We start from the raw sequence: 19,292 nt of genomic DNA, 5'->3' as shown, positions 1-19,292 counted from the left end.
TATATTTCTGTCTGCCACTTTGCTAAACAGTACATCATATATATATATATATATATATATATATATATATATATATATATATATATATATATATATATATATCTGTTATTGGAATGTAGGCACTATAAAAAATATTATCCTGAGTTTAGGGGAAGCTGCTTTGTGAGCTGCTTATCTGAGTATGAGTGTGTGTTAATGAGTGTTGAGAAGTTAAGGTATAAAATAAAGAGTTAATAAATCTAGGTAGTTCATGAATAGAGTGTTGAGATCTCTCAGATGTGAGGCCTGATGGACTTTCTGTATAGTGGAACTGCAGGGCCACTATCGATTGATTGCGTACTGTGGGACGCATTCAACTTGAGAAACTTGGACTTGCTTACTGCGGGGGTCAAGTCCCTAAAAAAATAATAATAATAAAATAAAAATGAATATAAAATATAATGAGCTATAAATCCTTAGTGAAGCATGAGAAATAGATTGTCCATAGATTTAGATAGAAAAATAAGTTATATTTTTGTAGAACTGAGGGGCTACAAAAAATAAAATGTGTTTTGATTGATTTGTGTCAGGCTGTATGAATATGACTACTCATTGTGATAAACAGTTTCCAAGTGCAGGGTCCTTTGATAAAAATATTTTGGCTAAAAACTGACAAAAAAAAGTGTTTTACAGTCACCTTAATCTGATCTAGGTGATTCTGAAACAGTTATGTCTGAAAAGACACACGATACCAATAAAAAAGTTGGACAATTATCCCAATACAAATAATTTAATAGGCAATGGCTGAAATACCAGAAGTAACCAGTAGATGGTGCAGGGGATGCTTTAGTATATCAGGAATAGTTAGCTGAAATTTTAATAAACAAAACAAAAACCCATTTGTTAGGTTGTCAGAAATGTATTATGGGTAATGGAAAATCCCATGCCTGGGGGACATTGTTCAGTTTTGTGATCTTTCTAAATGCTGTGCATAAATGACATTTTTAATCATACTAAAACTACTAATATTAAATAAGATTGTGTTGGTAGCTATGTATATTCTCCTGTGAGTAGATTATTAGAAACTTTTCATGATTAAGCTAAATAATAGTAAATCTTTTAAGGATTATTATGCACACAATGTGGTTAAAATGTCACATTAGATGGGTATATGTATCTAAGTATATATATGTATATGTGGACATAACAGAGCATAGATAAATGGCTGTTAAAGTTTGGAGCTGATGTGTTAACAAGAACTTTGAGAAGATTTCTTCAAATTGCAACCTTAGAATGTAGGAGTAAGACTTTTGTGGAAATTAGAGTTGATCATTAATCGTGATATATTAATATTAGTAAGAAAAAAGGAAGATTTGAAGCATACATTATTGACTGTTCAATTAAAATCCTTAAGACAAAAGAAGAATTAATAGCCCAATAATTTTAAAATATTCAATATGTTTGTGAAACACACTTAAAAATGGCAGGTAACTATTTTACATGTCGACAAGAATGATTCCTATCATTGTTTTTTTGTTAGGACAGAGAAACACAGACCCATCCCCCACACCTTTCACTCCTAATGGAAGGTCCATTTGTGTCCAGCAGAAAGAGAAGGGGGCTATGCTCAGGCGCGGGCTGGGAGAGGCCCGGAGGACACACAGGCGTCCGCATCACATGACAGGGGATGCGGCCGCGTCATTGATGACGCGGCCGCATCCCCTGTCATGTGATGCGGCCGTCTGTGTGCTGACTGATGTCATCAGATGCGGCCGCGGGGAAAGTGTTGTATATTGCATCCAGGGGCCGGCCGGCCTACCCCCCCATCCTGCCCCCCGGGCCAGCCCGGACCTGGCCATGCGCTTTGAAAAAAAAAACCACATCTGCAGACTTCTGACCAACAGCAGAGAATATTTTTTTTCTTGAAAATTTTAGATGTTAAATTATTTATTTTATTGTCTGATTCTATTTTTATATCACACTGTGACTTTTGTATTGATCCTATATGTTGATAACTTACTTTTGTTTTTTGATTTTTACATTCCTTGTAGACACTAACTTTAGCTGATAGTATTCCCATGTCAACATGGCTACACGGCTTCCAGAAATAAACTGCAATCTTGTCAGATTCAGGTAAGTATTTAACCTGACTTCTCCCCCATCCGGGGTAGGAGGAGGGCATGGTGACATTGTTGCTGTATCACCATAGCCCCGCCCCCACTATTAAAAAGCCGAAATTCACCGTGAATTTCGGCAAATGTGGGAGCTTTGCCTACTCTTCTGGAAGTCCCTGAGGACTCCCAAAATTCGGGAGCCTCCCGAGAATTCCGGGAGAGTAGGCAAGTATGGGTTATTGCTTGACCCAAGGACTGACACATCTGTCCTCAGAAAGTGTGCAAGTTGGAAGACCTTACCTGCTGGTATCTGCGCTGCTACGCAAAGAGGCGCGAAGTTTAACCCCGCTCCAGGTCTTCACCAGGCAATCCGGGGTCAAAACCGTGCAGACAACGAGGTACAGAGGCAAAAGAGTAGTCAGGGAACCAGGGTCAGAGCCAGGAGATCAAAACAGGAACCAGTGAGAATCCGAGAGAGTGGCTAGGCAGGCAGGGGTCAGAATCAAGAGATGCAGGCTGAATGAATATACACTGTGTATATAACAAGGGAGCCAAGAGACAGGCTAGATGACTAGATACTCTGGCACGGTGCCAGAGTCTGGTTTAAATAGTGGCTACCACCATTTATTGGTGGGAGTGGAGGTCGGCGGTCAGATGGTCTGACCACCGTCAGGAAGCGGCCCTGAGCTTCTCCGTTGCCTAGCAAAGGAGACGCGATGTTCGGGCGGAAGTGATGTCCCATTGCCTAGGCGTCCATCCCGGCACCAGGTAGGAGTGCGGGACGGCACCTGACAGAAACCATCAAAGACCTATTTTTTATTATAGTGCTGAATTTAGACATAGATGCCCATTTATTGTTAATCTGTTTAAAAGTAGTTGCAAGTGTAGCATTATTCATGGATAAAGCAGAATATCTAGTACTTAGTCATGAATTATCCCTTTTCATACCGTATTCTGTTTTGCTCTTGATGAATTTTGCACAAACACGTATGCGCTGCCAGATTTGTAAATTGGAAATTAGCTCTTATGGCTCTTCTTCATCTTACCATTTGTTGGTGTAATATCTTTAATACTGTTATGTTCTTAATTAGTGCGCATAGGCATGCACAAAGGGTGGATGAGAGTATTGATAAGTATATGACATTTTTGATGAATTAATGCCTATTTATGACTGTATGGAACTTTTGGACTAGAACCTTTACTGCTAGATCTGACATTGAGGATACACACTTACTAGAAGCAGATATCATTTTTTATACAGATGGTAGCTATGATAGACAAAAATAAGACTGGAAAGTTATGTATAAGATATGCAAGTAGCACTCACAACAGTGTGTGAGTCTGTGCAAGGTAAACGTGTTAAACATCTGCACAGATAGTAGATATGTATTCTGTGCATTGTGGTGGTTGAGAGATTGTCTAACTGTAGTAGGTCCTTCGATATCATATTTTCAACATGTGAAGAAGATGTTAGATGCTATTCAGATGTCATTGCAAGTAGCAGTGATTAAGTGTTAAGATAACACAAGTAATACTGATCAATTGCATTAGGTAATAAAAAGGATAGATGAAGTTACAATAGGTGTAGTAAGAAGTCCATTACTAATTAACATTTCTTCACAGGACTTGAATTTGTTGTTGATTATTTTAATTACTGATCAGAAATTAATCAGAATGTAAAAGTTTTGTTATCCACAGGAATTGGCTCTCTGGAAGTTGAAGGGATGTGTGCAAGATACCAATGGTACATGGAAAGATGGTAAAGATAGCCTACTAGCACTGGCAGAAGCAGCCTATGGTCTGACTCATTTAGATAAGTATGGTATGTGTGGACTTGAGGCCTACTGATGTGCACCTGGGTTCTCTTCTCATGCAGGTAAAAAGGCTGGTCCATGCTTTATTTACCTGAGGGAAGAATCCAGGTAAAGTCATATCTGTAGAACATATCCCTCCTGCAGATATTTTATTCCAGGTAATATAAAATTGACTTCATACAAATAAAAAAAAATGTCTACAGTATGTACTAATGTTTGTAGATATGTTTTCTAAGTGGGATAGAAGTGTAATTCCACTGCAAGTTGCACTGCAGTATTTACAGCAAAGAAATTGGTATATGAATTTGTATATAGATAGATATGGTATATCACCGATGATGGAGAATGACAGAGGTACACACTTCAATGTGAAAGTTTGTTGTTTTTTTTTAATGTATTTTACTAAAGAATAAAAAAAATAAGTTACTGAAACGATTTAATGGTATATAAAATACACTGAGTAAAGTGATGAAGAATACAGGGATGATTTAATTAGAGGTTTTATCTGTAATATTCTATAGTATCAGAACCACTCCCAGACTTCCATTCAATTTTTTTCACCATATGAGATTTTGTTCAGAAGACAACCCAATATTATTATCAGCCTGCAAGAGACTTTTAAAATACATTCAAGATGTAACTGTTAAGTACCTGAATGAGATGAGTAGGGAGTTACAAAAGCAACAAGAGACTTTGAAACTGATTGTACTACAAATGCCTATTGAGAACTGTCAGTATATACAACCAGGAAAATGTTATGGTCAGAAATTTTTAATGTTCTAGTTATTTGACAGATCAATGGGAATAACCACAGCATTGAAAGTTGCTGAAATAGATACTTGGATTCACATATTCCACTGCAAGAAGGTAATCAATCCGACAGTGACCTGAAGAGAAGCAGAGACTAATAAAGTTTTTGAAACCATATATAACAATTTTGTTTCAGGACTTGGATAAAGATGTGGTTTAGGAAGAATAATCTGACCCAGAAGTCAAAGGAAAATATCCTTATTATTATTATTGTTGTCACCGTTATAGGCATGATTTATTTTTATTGTCATACCTTATATTATTTTTGTTTATGGACATTTGGTTATGAGGACCCGATGGTAAGATCCGGTAGTGGTTTTGAGGAAATGGGGTCATATAGTCGTAAAAATAGAGAATCAGAACTGTCTTCATCATTTATTCTACTCATAACTAATAACACATACAATAATGACACATATAAGATAGAATTAAAAGATAAGTAATTGGAGATAAACCTGAAGATTGTAATGACAGACTGTCAACTGAAATATGTATATGTCAATATTGTAATAACCTCCTGAAAATGTGTACATTGGTATGATAGGACGAGCAATTAAACTAATTGTTGGATATGTACACATACACTACATGGACACCAATATGTTGAATTGTTGCCAATACCTTTAAATCTTACAGAGTTGCTTCATTTGCCAGAGGAAAGACCAGTTGCCGGGAAATATAATGAAACACGGCCTCTTTATTTAAAATTGTTGTCACATGTATTGACTGAAAGTGTTATATGTATAAATTTCACCAATAGACCTATAGATGAGAGAAATGAACATCTAGGTAAAATTGGGAAAAGTCCTGCATTTAAAAATAAATCTAAAATTTAGATATGTTGGATCAAAGAGATTGTTGGGAACAGTAGCATGGAAATAAAATATTATAATGTTACAAGATGGTGATTGTAAAGAGCAGTTAGAGAAAAACAAGCACAGAAAGTTTATATATACATAGATATATTACATGTAGCAATACCATGTATTTTATTAGATAATATATTACAAATGTGTAAGTAAGGCATATAAGTGTATACCATTGAATTAAGGTAGAATATGTTATCTAGGTGAGGTGATTCCAGTTGTTAATGTATTTACACAAAATGATTTAAAGGAAATTGTATCAAAAAAGTATTTAATAGATATTTGACTATAAAAAGAAAGGAAAGAAGTGATAAAAAGAGTGAACAATAACCAGTATCACAGCTTATCAGTGAATCAACTGGTGTAGAAGTATGGATTACATTAAAAGTTGTAGGCATTGCACATAGAAGTATTAATTGGTTTTATATCCAAGGTTTAGCTACATTGATTGATAAAATATCAAATATGTATGATGAAACCTTTTGTTATGTTGCAAAAGAACTTCAAGTTTTTTTTAAATATAGTTAATAGAACATAGATTGATCTTAAATTATTTTACTGCACAAACAAGAGGTTATTGTGTAACATTACAGATAAAGTATGAAACATAAAGTTATATATTTTTTTACAAATGAAACATAATCTAGAGAAGATAATTATATGGATGAAGAATTAAAAGTAAAGAGAGATTTTGCAAAGATATATATCATGACATTATCTGCAGTAGATACAAGGTTTTCATTATTAGATTAAAAACAATATAATAATAATATTTTTTCAGGTTTTGGTACACGGTTTCAATCGTTGATGCATTCATTAGGAATTATTTTTTTAATATTAGGAATATTGTTAGTTATTTAATTTTTATTAAAATGTATACCAGTAATGTTGAAATTTTGTAAGAAAACATTGAGTAGAGAAATTGAGTGAGTGAATAACATAGGGGAAGAAATTATAGAACTCGTATAAACCTCGTAATCATAATACTGTGTGATAGTTTAGAGAACTATCAAATGAGGGACTGTCAAAGATATTTTATTTTGGATGAAGACAATTTATTATTATGAAAATATTTACATCTTTTTATCTTATTTTAGTATATCATTAATATTTGATGTGGTATTATTATGTCAATTGGAGCCTTGTGTGTGAGCTGATGAGAGGGATATGAACAGTAATGAAAGAGTTATTCAAAGAACAGATGTTTCCAATCAAGAGATGTTGAACAAAGACTTCGACAGACTTCTTCAAATTCTCCATTGCATCCAGGAGAGCCAATAAGGATCAGGATACGCCTATATACCTTCTCAGCCAATTGTAATATATTTGTAAATTGTAGTACAACCTACTTTTGGTTGGTACTAAAAGTATTTCTCTGGTCTGTTGGACGACCAGAGCTTTCAGAGATTGAAAATGAGCGCAAGCTTTTTTTTTCTTTTGTAAATAAACAATGATATAATTTTATTCTTAAAGTTTCTTTTGCTGAAGACATTAAATTATTACTTTAACACTATCTATCTATCTATCTTATATATATATCCTATCAATCTATATTATATATATCCTATCCATCTATCATATCTATCTATCTATCTATCTATCTATCTATCTATCTATCTATCTATCTATCTATCTATCTATCTGTCTATCTGTCTATCTGTCTATCTGTCTATCTGTCTATTTATCTATTTATCTATCTATCTATCTATCTATCTATCTATCTGAGAAGGTTTAAAAGCTAGATGATATGCAACTTTATGGCTGATGGAGAGTTAAATATTTGACAATCTACATTCCTTTAATAGCAAAAAGCTTAAGGGCGAAATAATGTTCAAGGTTCGGTAGATGAAGAGCTAGAAACAAAATGTACAGCATTTAGTTAACAGGTTATGATCGAGATGGTATGTAGATTTCTGGCAGATGGATTGATGAAAGCATGACAAACTACATGTTTCCAATTGGAGTTGGTAAGAATGAGATTTATCTATCTATCTATCTATCTATCTATCTATCTATCTATCTATCTATCTATCTATCTCATCTCTGTCTATATATCTATCTATTTATCTATTGCATATCTATCTTATGTGTATCTATATTTTTATCGCATATCTATCTATCTCATATCTATCTATCTATCTATCTATCTATGGCATATCTGTCTCATGTCTATCTATTTATCTAGCTATCTATCTTTCTATCTATCGCATATCTATCTATCTCATGTCTATCTCATATCTATCTATCTATCTATCTTTCTTTCTATCTATCGCATATCTATCTATCTCATGTCTATCTAATATCTATCAATCTATCCTATATATAATCTATCAATCTATCCTATATATAATCTATCTATCTATCTATCTATCTATCTATCTATCTATCTATCTATCTATCTATCTATCTATCTATCTCCTTTCAATCTGCCTGCCTATCTATTAGAGAAGGTTTAAAAGCAAGATGAAGTGTAAGTTTAAAGCAGATATAGAGTGAAGTACTTGATAGTCATATGTCAATAGCAAAAAGGCCAAGAGAGAAATAATGTTCAAGGTGTGTAAGAATAAGAGCTAAAAATAATCTACAGACTTTCGTTAAAAGGTTGTGAGCGAGATGGTATGTAAGCTTCTGGCAGATGGATTGATGAAAGTGTTACAACCTAATAAGCGTTAGATAAAAATAAAATTGTCCTAAATTTAAAATCTTTTCCCACCCAACCCCACCAATGTTTATGTCCCTGTGTTTTAAAAACTCAGTTCCACTTGACTTGTTAAAAGGGTCACAACAATTTTTGTCACTCATTTTGGCATGAACAAGTGCTACTTAGGGTGAACATATCAAGGGAGGAGGGGTCTGTTCGCTTGCACCTGTTGCCATCCTTGTCTCTTCAACTCACTTTTTCTCAATTGCCTGTCAAAGGATGACGTATTGGGCCTGAATCATTAAGCAGAAAAAAGCAGAAAAAAGGAGTAACTTTGCTCCTGGGCAAAACCGTGTTGCATTGGAGGGGGAGATAAATTTAAAATGTGGGGACAAATTTATAGTTAGGGTAGAGCATGTTCTAGATCAATTTTATATTTCAGTGTAAAAATAAAGCTATCAAGTATTTGCATCCTACATGAAAAAACAGCCAGTATTTATCTTATGTGCAAAGTAATAACCTAATTAGCACCCCTTGCATCATAACATCATTTGTCCAGGAGCAAATGTACTCTTTTTATTTGCTTTGCTCTCTTTAATGACTCAGACCCGTTGTCTTCAGCATTTATCTTGGGAAAACATCAAGATTAAAACCTTACTACATTTTTCTCTCATGCGTTCTTTTCACTTTGGATAATAACTATTCTCTTATATTTTTAAACGAAGTTCAGTTTATACCTCTCCCTGCTACAAGTTTTTGATACACCCCAAAATACCTAAGCTGCAGCCTAGTCAGCCCATTCGATAACAAGACCATCTATCTATCTATCTATCTATCTATCTATCTATCTATCTATCTGAGAAGGTTTAAAAGCTAGATGATATGCAACTTTATGGCTGATGGAGAGTTAAATACTTGACAATCTACATTCCTTTAATAGCAAAAAGCTTAAGGGCGAAATAATGTTCAAGGTTCGGTAGATGAAGAGCTAGAAACAAAATGTACAGCATTTAGTTAACAGGTTATGATCGAGATGGTATGTAGATTTCTGGCAGATGGATTGATGAAAGCATGACAAACTACATGTTTCCAATTGGAGTTGGTAAGAATGAGATTTAGCTATCTATCTATCTATCCATCTATCTCATGTCTATCTATCTCATATCTATCTATCTATCTATCTCATCTCTGTCTATGTATCTATCTATCTATTGCATATCTATCTTATGTGTATCTATCTTTCTATCGCATATCTATCTATCTCATATCTATCTATATATCTATCTATCTATCGCATATCTATCTCAAGTCTATCTATTTATCTATCTATCTATCTATCTATCTCATGTCTATCTATATATCTATCTATTTATCTATTGCATATCTATCTCATGTATATCTATCTATCTATCTATCTATATTTCTATCTATCGCATATCTATCTATTTCATGTCTATCTCATATCTATCTATCTATCTATCTATCTATCTATCTTTCTTTCTATCTATCGCATATCTATCTATCTCATGTCTATCTAATATCTATCTATCTATCTATCTATCTATCTATCTATCTATCTATCTATCTATCTATCTATCTATCTATATCTATCTATCTATCTCATATCTATCTATCTATCCATCCATCTCATATCTATCTATCTATCCATCCATCTCATATCTATCTATCTATCTATCTATCTATCTATCTATCTCATATCTATCTATCTATCCATCCATCTCATATCTATCTATCTATCTATCTATCTATCCATCTCAAGCCATGTGTGATGGCAGAGGGATGGGTCTTCATTATAAAGCCACAGAGATCTATGGTCTACATATTTAAGTCACCATAGGTCTGGGGTCTGTGTATATATTTACAGTTTTGTCTTTAGAGGGATGTCAGGCTCTAGTAAGTGCTATAAGTTCTGTGTTGAGTGTGGAGATAACAATGTCTCAGCTTCCATTACCTCATTGTCAGGGACTACTGCATATACTGACTGTAAAACACCTTGGTCAGATCTGTTGCAAATACCATAAACATACAGAGTAGATTTCTAGATAGGTAATCAGCAACATCTGAGCTGGGAAAACAACTTGTGTTCAACAAGTTGTTAACGATCATGATGTATAGTCCCAACTTCCACCCTCTGAGAGTGGAAACTCTCATCCTCAGGGAAGGGAGAAAGTGTAGCAGGGTTAAGTGCTACTCATATTTGCAAAATTATGTTAGAAGGATACTCGATTTTGCAAGCCTGGTAGTAAAAATGTGTTGTGTCTGTTTCCAAGTTAGCAATGCTTCTACTGCATGTGGATCATACAAACACAATTGTTGTCCCAAGATAATATCTGCAGACTTTACAATTAGCAGGGCAGCTGCTGCTAGAGCTCTGAGACATACTGGTAGAGCCCCAGCAACAGGATCTAGGGCACAGTTGCCAACATTGGCAATTTGTGTCCCAGGAGGTCCGGGAGGCAGGTCAGTGTGTGGGGGCGGGGCTCAAAAAAAATTGCGTATTTAGCCCCGCCCCAATGCCATCATCACTTTTTGGCCAATAAAAATAGGGGGTGGGGCCACAATGATGGGGTAGGGCCAGCGTGTGGTGGGGGAGAGGGGGACCAGCTTGTGGTGGAGGAGAGGTGGTCTGCAATGTGGATGAGGAGAGGGGTCAGCGTGTGATAAGGGGGCACCATGCGATGAAGGGGGTACAACTAAACTTATTTGCCAAAAATTTTAAATCTTATTACAAAGAATAATATTCTTCATTTATATTAGCCATAAAGCAATTCATGTTTGCTGTTTAATGTATTTGTTTGTATTTCTCTCTTAATTAAAGTATATTACATGATTTGTATTAAATCAAAAAAACATTCAATGAACAAATAATTTATAAAAGAGGAGGGCGCCCAACTTGCTAGCACCAGCCCTGCACTTGGCCCATCTACTCTGCCCATTTTATTAACCTATGGCAAACTAAAATCCTATTTGATCATTTATTGTTTGTAAGGATATCCTTATGTCTATCCCAAGCTTGTTGGGAGGCTATTCCACTTATCCACTACCCTTTCTAGAAAGTAGTTTTTCCTTAAATTTCCTCTGAACCTCCTTCCCTCCAGTGTCAGTGCATGTCCTTGTGTTCTAATACTTCTCTTCCTTAGAAGAATGTTTCCCTCCTGTACCTTGTTAAACCCTTGATATATTTGAAAGTTTCTATCATGTCCCCCCGTTCCGTTCTCTGCTCCAAACTATACATATTGTGATTTTTTTATTATTCCCGGGTTTTTTTTAGTGCTGTAGACCATGCTTATTATGTGTTTTAAGTTTTGTATTAAAGTATGCAAAGCAATTCATGAGAATAATGCCTGCAGAATTTTCAGAACAGGTTTTATTTTGTGACAAACTATGAGGACACTTGTGGAATGCGCCTTTAAACAAAGCTGATGTCTTAAATGTCACAGGTCATACTTCAAAGCCCATATTGTGTGTTAGTATGAAATTAAATATATAACTGTGTATCTGGCTCCCTCCTTAGTGCCCTCATTAAGAAAATTGACATACAGTCCCTCATGTGACCCTTTTCCTGCCTCCCAGAGATCCCTAATTTGTATTCTATATACAAATATATTAGCTGTCGGCTTGCAGATGGTCATGCAGCAATGTTACTATCCACTTCCTTTTATTATGTCATTGTGGGAAATAAATTAATATGTCGAAACTTGCAGCTGCCTATTCCATGTGACTTATATACGCTAAACAAATACAGACTACTGGGTATATTTACTAATCTGCGGGTTTGAAAAAGTGGGGATGTTGCCTATAGCAACCAAACAGAGTCTAGCTTTCATTTATTTAGTACTTTCTACAAAATGACAGCTAGAATCTGATTGGTTGCTATAGGCAACATCTCTACTTTTTCAAACCCGCAGTTTAGTAAATCTAGCCCTATGAGGCAGGACAGGGCGGAGGAAATTGTGGATGGAATCTGGGAAGTTAGAGTATCACAAATCTAGGAGCAGTAACCCTGTACTGGACAAGCATGCATGTTAGAGGAATGTCTTTCCTCAATGTGCAGTTTTTCTCATGGAGAATCCATATATTAACACAGTCACCGATATATGACCACTAGTACAGCCACCTCTGAGATAATGCTGCTGATATCTTAACAGTCCCCTTGCCCTGTGACCCTCCAGCCAATGATTATCATCAGCATGTCATTCCAATGATTGGCCATTTACATCAGGGGTCCTCTACCCAAACCCAGCTAGACTGCGGAAGAGGTATAAACTGATACTATTAGACCATCCACTCAATACCCCAAGGCCAGAGCTCTGTAATCCATAGATCGAGAGCATGTAGCACAAGCACGAAAGGACGTTTCAGTCTGTTAAGATTTCCCCTGGAAGTGATTAGTGAACAAGTCCATGGGGAACTGATGCAGACCCTGTGTGAGGAATTTGGGATTATATCCATAAGCATAAACTCCATAGCATCCCTAGACCAATAGACTATGTGGCAGGTTCCAGTAATTGCCAAAGACACACCTCCACACTGGGAGAGGTCCCTGCAGCTGCTGCTGTTCGCTTCTCTGGAAGAACCACAGGAGTCTACAGGTTCCTCCTCATACAGAGTTGCTGTATAAACAGTGGGCATGAGGAGCCCTAGACCTGGTGTGTGAGAGTTGGGTGGGAATTTCAGAGTTCCAAAAGTACCTTTTATCGAGTGCGTAGAGAAGCTGTGGAAGACACTTAAGTGGTTAATGGAGTTGACTCATTCCAAACTACAGGTGGCATAAAACAGTCAGAAGCAGGCCTCCAATATGTGATCCAGACACCGCCAGCTGGCCATAGGTCAGAGAGTAACTGTGTTACTCCTGGCCAATCAGAAGAGGCTAAAGGCTACCCATGCCAGGCTCTTTACCATAGTACTGAAACATGGCAAGATTGATTATACTGCAAATACAAAAAATAGAATTGGAAATACAAGGAGGCACTCAGGTTCACAAACAAAAACAAAAAAAATCTGTTATTACATTTAAAAATTCTATTTTAAAAAAAATAATATCTTTATTGTTTATTTTATATAATTTCTGAAAGAAAAACATACTATCCTAGGTATTCATGCATAGATCCTAATCTTTAGCAATGAAATATTGTTAAAAAATAGAGAGAGAATAAGTGTAATAGATAGAAAATGTCATTTAAAATATACTCATTCACCTCTAGGTGGAGCCAGCTTACCAAGTCTATATGTATTAGACACAATATTTTTCTTGGATAATGATATTATATAAATAAAGTATTAAAATGGTCCTGTGCATTTATGTGTTGTATTTGTTCGTCAAACACATTGGGGCATATTCAATTGTAGGCGTTATAGCCAAAAATCGCGGTAATAGTGCACGTAAATACCGTTAGTGCGGTAGTTTTCCCTGAGCCGCAAGCTGAAATCCAGCTTACTATAACCGTAATAACGGTAATAGTTTAACGCTGCAGGATATTTAACAATTAAATATATGCCCCATTGACTGTTACCACATTTGCACTCATACAATATTATGTTCACGTAATAATTATATATTCTTCTTATATTACACATGCATTTAGCATCTATAATATAAAAACCTAGCGGCGTGTGTTAGTCTGTGTGTGGAAAAAAAAAAAAACAAGCTGCAGCGCCACCTGCTGGGCGGAGTTATACACTGACCTACTAAATTCTTAGCATTATCTAATATTATAAAAGTAACAGCCTAGCGGCGTGTGTTAGTGTGTGTGTGTGTGGGAAAAACTATTTTCTCAGAAAGGGCTCATCCAATTAACCTGAAATTTGGTATACTGACATTATTTGACAAAAAAATTACAATAGTGAAGTCAGTTAACTTCCATCATCCCCCCTTCCCCCCGTTGGAGGGGTAGTAAAGGCTAAATTTACGAGTTGAGGGGTCAAACTCATTTTCGTGAGGTAATTTTACCTCATGAACACACATTAAAAAGGCCGCTTGCGTCGGGAAGTAACGCTCTTACCCTGAGGAGGCCTGGGCTAGGCCCAAATGCATGACAAGAACCTTTTTAAGACCTTAAGTAGCTTGATTTGACTAGAATGCATGAGTATCATGCACGGGTTTACTTGTAATTGAATATCCAAATTATCTCATAATCTCACCAGAACCGATTATCTGAAATTCCTGGATATATAGCTATCTCCATTACTTATTATATATCTGCCTATCCATTGTTAATTCTCTTCATTAGACTTGTAGAAGTGTTTCTCTCCCATAAATACATATATCTAATAGTATTAAGTCAAATTATTCGTAGTTCATCCAATTAGATAGATTCTCATATCAAACCACATGTATCACTATAGAGAATTGGACAGCCCAATTTAAATTATTGTATTTCCTTGTAAATTGTTGTATCTCCTTGTATTCTATTTTTTGACTTTGAAATATTTACTAATTGGAAAAGCACCTTCTCACCTCAATTAGCAATAATGAATATGATTATAGGAATGAGATGAGTCCTGGCCGTGTGCGGATCTTTTTCTTTTGTTTTTGGAAGACTGGCTACACCATAGCCCTGAAGAGTATATGCACACTGTTACATACATTCCATGTCAATCAGGTAAAAGCATAATTGGAATGGGATGTTAAGGCAAATACAGTTTGCTTAGTGCCCATAGACAGCACAGAGACTAATCCTCTAATGAACTGTTAATGAACACTAAGCGAGAGGTAATGGTAGAGGCAGTAGAGATAGGTGTGTAGCTCCCTGAGGAGCAGAATAGAGAGATGGGGAGGTGTTGGAAGACCTTTGAGCGCTCTTGCACTGACCCTCCATGTTGACACCGAGGAGGTTTAGCCCATTTGGAAACTCTCATATCAGATGATTCCCTGAGTTCTTCAACATGGTCAAGATGAGATGCTGTAAATGGGGGTGATTATGCCTTTACATAACCCCTGGGCAGTAAGTTTAGTGCTAATGCCCAAGAAGGACGTAAGCCAGATAGGGATGACGGAGGTACTATACATGTAAAATGGGGTTGGAGTTAGCAAGATTCGGCTACAGCCTGCCAAAGTCCAGGATAACTAGTGATGTCCTCAGCCCTCCACATAAAGTCAAGTCCAAGCTTTCATTTGGATAGGCAGATAATACTGCAATTGTGTATTCCATTATAGCTCCATCTCCAAGCCCCTGACCAACTTCTTGGCACAGCAAGGAACCGTGTGCATTTGTGCATTTGTTTGTCTAGTTAAAAATAGTGTGGAATGTTCCAAGAATACCATTCTGTGGTTGTTGTAAGTTATTATATTATACATAATTTGAATCCATGTGTTAAATAACATAATGGGTTTTGCTAATTTGTGAACCTACCAAATGCAGAAAGACATTGGGCTTGGTCCCCTGCCCTGCTGGCGTTGGAGTGAAGACTGTGGCCCAGTGACTGGGACAGTTCTTCAGGGAAGGTGTGGAATGTAGTCCCATTCGGGTAGGGTTGAGTGTTATGCTCTTGTGTGGTGAACCTATTGACTTTTGTGAACTGTATTCATCCTTGTATGTCTTGCATTTATTTGTTTCTTATTTTGATATAATGTTAATTACACTTGTACTTTTCCTGTTGTTTGTATAAGTGATTGCAAATTCGTAAGGGTAACCATCATCCACCGCACAATGCTGACTTCGGGCCAACAAGAGATAAGTGAGCAACAGAGCTGCACTTGAGTGTGGTCTCCTCAGTCCACTTCTGTGGTATCATTCTATCATTAGGATAGACACATCCGATGCAATTTGGAGTTAGTACAGCCATCCCTGGAGTGACCTCTTATAATTTCTGCAGCCACCTTTGAGAAAACGGGGTGTTAGGGCAGCAACCTTGGTGTGATAACTCACAGATGCTTCTTCTTTCTACAGGAGAATGGGTCCAGTCAACAGATTACAAATACTGGTCTTTGGCCTTATTATTTTCACCAGTGGATTTATAGTTTTCCACGTGGGTATCAATTTACCAAAGAGGTGAGTGAATAACTAAATGGTTCTGTTTTATAAAATAATTTCTTCATTTTATTAAACCTGCAATGCCCCTATCCAACTGCTTTGTCACTGCAATACTAGATTGTATCCGATGTGTATCAATACCTAACTAGATTGAACAAAAGTGTTCAACCTTTCTGCTTTTTTCCCAATTTATTTTCCTACCTCGCGGAATCATCGGGAATCCTCAGAAATTAATTTTCAATGATAAAAAAACAAAAAAACCTCTAAAGCTTTTTATTAATTTGAATAAAAACAGACGTAAGTGACTACATAAGTACCCTTATGTTTTAATATTAGGTAGAAATACATTTAGGACATAGCCGGGTGGGTTTAGTCTTTACTATAATTGCTGTTTTAAATACTGACGGCAAAGCACTAAAAGTTGGAATTTTTAGATATCCGCCGATTGATACATTTAGCCCGCTGTGTAATTACAGCTTTGTGTCTTCTGAGAAGTCTCTACTAGCATTGGAGACTGTAATTATCACATACAGTCATGGCCAAAAGATTTGAGGATGACATAAGTATTGGTTTTCACAATGTTTGCTGATTCAGTGTTTTTAGACCTTTTTGTCAGATGTTGCTATGGTATACTGAAGTAAAATTACAAGCATTTCATAAGTGTCAAAGGCTTTTATTGACAATTACATTAAGTTTATGTAAAGGGTCAATATTTGCAGTGTTGACTCTTCTTTTTGAAGACCTCTGCAATTTGCCCTGACATGCTGTCAATCAACTTCTGGGCCACATACTAACTGATGGCGGCCCATTTGTAGGTTTTTATCTGTCCACCGGCCTCTTGAGGATTGACCACAAGTTCTCAATGGGATTAAGGTCTGGGGAGTTTCCTGGCCATTGATCCAAAATGTCGATGTTTTGATCCCCGAGCCATTTAGTTATCACTTTTGTTTTATAGCAAGGTACTCCATCATGCTGGAAAAGGCATTGTTCATCACAAAACTGTTTTGGCATGGTTGGGAGAAGTTGCTCTTGGAGGATGTTTTGGTACCATTCTTTATTCATGGCTGTGTTCTTAGGCAAAATTGAGTGAGCTCACTCCCTTGACTGAGAAGCAACCCCACACATGAATGATCTCAGGATGCTTTACTGTTAGCATGACACAAGACTGATGGCAGCGCTCACATTTCCTTCTCCGGACAAGCGTTTTTCCAGATACTCCAAACAATCTGAAATGGGATTCATCAGAGAAAATTACTTTACCCCAGTCTTCAACAGTCCAATCCCTGTACATTTTGCAGAATCAGTCTGTCCCTGATGCTTTTCCTGGAGAGAAGTGGCTTCTTTGCTGGCCTTCTTGACACCAGGCCATCCTCCAAAAGTCTTCTCCTGACTGTGTGTGCAGATACACTCACAATTGCCTGCTGCCTTTCCTGAGCAAGTTCTGCACTGGTCGTGCCCTGATCCTACAGCTGAATCAACTTTAGGAGACGGTCCTGGTACTTGCTAGATCTTCTTAGCTGCCCTGAAGCTTTCTTCACAACTATTGAACCTCTCTCCTTCAAGTTCTTGATGATTTGATAAATGGTTGATTTAGGTGCAATCTTACTAGCAGCAAAATCCTTGCTTGTGACGCCCTTTTTGTGCAAAGCAATTATGACTGCACGTGTTTCCTTACAGATACCCATGGTTAGCACAGGAAGAACAATTATTGCAAGCACCACCTTCCTTTTAAAGCTTCCAGTCTGTTATTCTAACTCAATCAGCATGACAAAGTGATCTTCAGCCTTGTCCTCGTCAACACTCTCACCTGAGTTCACAAGAGTATCACTGACCTGATGTCAGCTGGTCCTTTTGTGGCAGGGCTGAAATGCAGTGGAAAAGTTGATTTTTTTCATAAAGTTCATTGTCATGGCAAAGAGGGACTTTGACATTTATTGCAATTCATCTGATCACTCTTCATAATATTCTGGAGTATATGCAAATTGCCCTCATAACAACTGAGGCAGCAGACTTTGGTAAAAATAATATTTGTGTCATTCACAAAACTTTTGGCCATGACAGTTTTCTTCTTTGTAATTTTGCTTAATTTCCATCACATTGGATTTTTACAAATTTTCCAGTTCATAAAGCAGGGAAACAGTACCACATTATTATGATCTTATCACTATGCTTCATGGTAAGAAGAAGTGCAGTATTAGGTTTGCATTAAATATAGTACCTACCATTGAGGCCCAAAAGTTTTCTCGGGTTCATCAGACCATAGATTCTTCCTTCACGTAACATGAGGGTCTTCCACATGCTACCAAACTGTAGGTGAGATTTAATGTGAGTTTTCTTCATCAATTTCCATTTGTCATCCTGCCATAAAGCGCAGGTTTGAGAGCTGTCTGCGCTATTGTCCCAGTAATAGATTCCCCCACCTCTGCCATGGCAGACTGTAACTTTACCATCGTTAAAGGCTTCTTAGTGGTCTCTCTACCAGTGCTGTTCTCACATGCAGGGCCATCTTTTCCATTGGGCACGATGGGCAGGTGCCTGGGGGCCCCACGGGCAAGGGGGCCCCATAGGCAGGGCTCTTAATTAGAATAAATAATCCTGCAAAAGGAAAAACCTGCAGAAAAAACTTCAAGGGTCACTGAGCAAGTACATCTATCTATCTTTATCTCTATACATCTATATCTATCTATCTATCTATATATATATATATACATCTATATATATATATATATATATATGTAGGGGCCCCGGTGCACTGCTTTGCCCGGGGGCCCATAATGTTGTTAAGATGGCCCTGCTCACATGCATGTATAAAGGACAGTCTGCTCTAGTCAAATTCAATGTTGTGCCGTATTCTATTTACTTCTTTATGATGGACTTAACAGTGCACTGGGTGAAATTTTTTTTTCTTCCTCAAATCCAATCCTTGACTGGTGCTTTCAAAAACCTTTTTACGATTTACTTTAAATGTTCTTCATGATGAAGCTCTTTTTTTGGAAACTCACTACCCATTTGTAGGAAATTGTCAGGTCTGAAAGACCTTCTAATGGTACTGAGATTTAACTGGCGAATTCCAA

Source organism: Mixophyes fleayi, chromosome 4 (genome assembly GCF_038048845.1).
Source record: "Mixophyes fleayi isolate aMixFle1 chromosome 4, aMixFle1.hap1, whole genome shotgun sequence".
Classification (NCBI taxonomy): domain Eukaryota; kingdom Metazoa; phylum Chordata; class Amphibia; order Anura; family Limnodynastidae; genus Mixophyes; species Mixophyes fleayi.
Note: the sequence above shows the minus strand (reverse complement) of the source record.